The sequence below is a fragment of the Sinocyclocheilus rhinocerous genome, unplaced genomic scaffold (assembly GCF_001515625.1).
Source record: "Sinocyclocheilus rhinocerous isolate Xijiao unplaced genomic scaffold, SAMN03320098_v1.1 scaffold134, whole genome shotgun sequence".
Taxonomy (NCBI): Eukaryota; Metazoa; Chordata; class Actinopteri; order Cypriniformes; family Cyprinidae; genus Sinocyclocheilus; species Sinocyclocheilus rhinocerous.
In genome coordinates, this window is record NW_015631070.1 from 1042 (window position 1) to 5674 (window position 4633).

Here is a 4633-nt window from a genome sequence, read left to right on the forward strand (position 1 = left end):
CTGCCCTGTATCTTGGTCTCTCATTGGCTGTAGGTCATCGCCGATGTGTTTTTCAGTCAGAACTCATTGCACACAGCGTGATTGTGAATCACCGACAGCTCCAGATATTTAGCATGCCAAATATTTTGCGGGCGACATGTCGGCGATTCCCTCGGATCGCATCTTTGATAATTCACACTGCGTGATTGTCACTCGCGTGAACGAGCACCGATTTGCCTCCGATTCCGGGCATTTGTCGGTGATTTTGCAAAACCTGTCGGCGAGTGAAAAATCGGGCTAAAATCGTGCAGTGTGAACTTGGCATAAGCTGCAAAATACTATCTAAATATGAACCCTGCATGTTCTGCGTGTCTCTGTATTAGTGAATGGCGCAGATGCGCGGATTCGTTTACTACACATACTCTGAAGCGCACGTGACGCTCGCAGTGATTTCAGCCTCGGCCGCCTCAATATATGAGTAGATAAACATAATCTCTAGAACTGCTCTGAGAGTCACTTCATGAGCATTTTACAGTTTCTTTTTTTTTTTTTTTACTTATTTTTATTTTGAACCACAACATTGCATACAGTACAGTATTACAGTTTAACATGTTAGTCCTTTATATTTCAGCTACATTGACAGTAGGGGTAGAACGGTTCTCGGTAAAAAATCAAACCGTACGGTTCGGCACACACTAGTGACATGTGGCATGTGGCCAAGTATGGTGACCCATACTTGGAATTAGTGCTCTGCATTTAACCCATCCAAAGTGCACACACACAGCAGTGAACACACACACACAGACCGTGAACACACAACACACACACACACACCGTGAACACACACCCGGAGCAGTGGGCAGCCATTTATGCTGCGGCAGTTGGGGGTTCGGTGCCTTGCTCAAGGGCACCTCAGTCGTGGTATTGAAGGTGGGAGAGAGCGCTGTACATTCACTCCCCCACCTACAATCCCTGCCAGTACGAGACTCGAACCCACAACCTTTGGGTTACGAGTCCGACTCTCTAACCATTAGGCCACGTTAGGACCGCAGTTCAACTTAAATCTGACAATCTATAATATGGTTTGTTATAAATAACAGCACGTAAAACAAACAGGGTTCAGCTAATGTATGTTTCTGTTGATGGATGCGCATTCTGGCTTCCCAGTACATTACAACAACAGCAATGAAGAAAAAAAAAAAAAACGTGAACAAACCATTCACTCTTGTTCAATGCGAATGCCGTATGCTGGAATATGAGCAGTCATTTATTCCGTCATCGTGCTGATAGCGTGCGTGCACAGGTGAGATCTGAGCAGCACACGTTGATATCTGTGTTTAAACTAAACTCATTTAAGCCTTGCCAGCTTAAACATTTAAGAGCCAGAGGACGCGAGCTCGCGCGTGCAGTGAGAAGATTTATGCATGTGCTCATCCAAAGCGTGCAAACCCGCGCCTCAGAACGCGAGCAAGGAAATCACTCACTGCTCGATTGAATAGCTTTTGTAACTTTAATAAAGATTAATCTTGAATTTATACAGTAAAATATGCAATACTATTTTACATTTGATTACTTTATTCAATTACTGTACCTAAAAACTAATGTTAGTCCTACCTAAAAAAAAAACTGAAAATCACTGTTTATTTTATTTGTGTCTTTACTCTATTGTATTTAATTGTGCTGTTGCTTGTAGTTAGATTATTCGTATTTTCTTTATTTTTATTTGATAGTATAGTTTTTCCCTAAACATAGCACATAGTGCTGGGCGGTTTGACCAAAAATTTATATCACGGTATTTTTCAAAATTATACCGGTTTCACGGTACATGACGGTATTTTTTTTTCATGCATGACCGGGTGTTAACCATATTTTGTACTGATTGAGAGAGGAAATACTGCAGTATATTGACTTAGAATGCCCTATTTTACTGTCATGATGAGTGAATATTGTCAAAAAATACCACACTAAATAGTGACTAAACACGACCCCTTTTAATACGTTAACCAGGAGTCACTCTCATTTACACATACCGAACCGTACCAAAACCGTGACACTAGAACTGTGATACAAACCGAACCGTGAGTAAGTTGAACTGTTCCACCCCTAATTGACAGTGGTTCAGTCTCAATTATATCAGACGTATTACGCAGAAAATGAAAACATCCCAGTACACCTAGTAAGACCACAGAAAAGCAGAAAAAATAAAATAAAGTAAAATAAATAAAAATAACGTGGATAGAGAAGGGGGATGACCATGCTTGTTACAGTATAGCTCATTATTGAAATATTAAAGGCATAGCAGGGGCCCACCTCTTTAGAAAAGTTGTTTTTTGAAGTCGCAATGAATATGTGATTTGTTCCATTTCGTACAGCTCCCACACTTTTTGAATCCAGACATTGTATGATGGAGGGTCAGGTTTTAACCATCTGCATGTGATGCGCTTAATAGCTGCAGCAAGTAGAATTTGTAATAAGTATATTTTGGATCTACCCTCAAAGCCCTCTGGGCATACACCTAGGAGGGCATCTATGGGATCTTAGGGGATTTCATGATGGAAGATTTCTTTAAGAGCATTTTAACGTTTCTTTTGAGAAAACTATCATCATATCATATACAAACAAACTTAAAGGAACCCGTCAAAATACTTGACAGAAATATATTACTTAATGTAATGATAGTACTACTACTAATAATAAAAATATTATTAAAACAATATTTAAGGAATATTTACCAGAATTTATTTAACAGAAAATTGTAATTACACAACACAGCATTTCTGAAAAAAATAAATAAATGGCCAAAATTAATTCTTTATAAAAAAATCTAATTATCGTTTACAAATTAATTAGATATGCTAGGGCTGGGTGATATAGCTAAAAAATATATCAACGATATATGTTTCATATCGTTCGGTATCGATAATTATTGACATTTTTTATAACCTTTTTTAAAACAGAGCAATAGAAAAAATGTTTACATTTAACCACTGTATTTTTAATTTGCCCACTTTATTAAGACAAACAACAAATATGTATATATATATATTTTTTTTTTACAGTCAAACACAAAATAAAATGTAAACAAATATCTCCTTTCTTACCTTTTATATGCAGATTAAATAAGTCTTAATGAAAATTTTGACTTGTTTCCCGAGGCCACAGGAGGGCGCAATGAGCAAAATAATACAGCGCATTAATTGTCAATTCAAATAACTGTCTATAAAAACGTGCATAACGTCTAAATTCACATATATAAATCAAATATAATTTTGTAAACTGCATAAACAATTATGAACAAAACAGCATCATGTGTTTATGCATTGCTTAGCCTAATACAAAGAGCCAAATCGCCGATCACACAGATTGCATTTAAAAACATATGAGACGCAGTGAAATGAAATAAACCTTCACAAATTCGCGTCGCGTTTTCTAAACGTTAAAACTGTTTTAACTTTGCATGACTTTCTTTGCATCTCTTGCATGAGACGCGAGTGCAGCAGTCATATTTGTCCGTCTAAAAATGTGCTGAATATGTATTCTGTGTGAATGGCTTGGTTTCGATTTTAACCTGATCAAGATCTTCTATGCATTGAACTACTATATTTCTCTGATATTTTGAACGAATAACACAGCAGCGGCGCGTCTCGTGGGCTAGACTAACAAAACATTAAACTACAACGTCACTTACATCATCATCACCGCATCTCGCGCACCACTGATGACGCTCCCTGACGCACTCCTAACATTCAATTGTACCATTTTTGCATTCAAATGCAAATGTTTATTTTAAATTCGACTAATATTCATTTTTTTATTCACAATCTCCTCATCACAGGCAGGCACAGCACTCATGTTCCTGTTTGTGTGTGCTGTCTGCGTCACTCATATAGCACGTGCCTATATCGTGCGCTATATCAAACATTTTTTATATCGTTATCGAAGAAGGTGTACCGTTGGCATCATATGACCCCTTTAATGGATAATAAAACCGATTTCATATAGGCAGGGCTCCAGACAAAAAAATTGAGTAAGGAGCCAATTGGCTCCTATGAGAAAAAAACTTAGGCGCCGAAAAATTATTTTAGGTGCCACAAAATAAACGCGTTTTATTTCTTTTATTTATTTATTTTTTTTACATTTTAATCATACTGTCATGTGTTAATGTCTCATCTTTTCTTGACTTAATCAGCATTTTAATCCATCTTGTAGATGACTACAAGGTTCACTTAAAGTGGGAACTAAATGTCTTTTCCAACTTGAATTGTTCATTACACAGAATCTGTACCAATATCATGGACCATAAGCATCACTTGGCCACTGAGTGTAGTTTGGGCTCCTCCTCAATGCATCCTGTAAATGTTGTCATACACTCTTAAAAATAAAGGTGCTTCACGATGCCATAGAAGAACCTTTTTTGTCTAAATTGTTTCATAAAGAACCTTTAACATCAGAAGAACCTTTACGTTTCACGAAAGGTTCTTTGTGGCGAAAGAAGGTTCTTCAGATTATAAAAAATTGAGAAAGAGATGGTTAAATAACCTTTGACTGAATGGTTCTTTGTGAAACCAAAAATGGTTCTGTGAAGAACCTTTTAAGCACCTTTATTTTTAAGAGTGTATGTCTTTCACACTTTCAGTCTGTTTTTCTTAATTAG

At 37.0% G+C, this 4633-nt stretch overlaps 1 protein-coding gene across 1 annotated transcript in view; it reads left to right on the plus strand.

Annotated features, from left to right (window-relative positions):
• The window catches only part of LOC107741506 (DNA polymerase epsilon catalytic subunit A-like), a gene marked incomplete at its 5' end in the record, with an annotated part of 18410 nt that overhangs the window by 804 nt on the left and 12973 nt on the right, over positions 1–4633 (plus strand). The window lies entirely within an intron of this gene.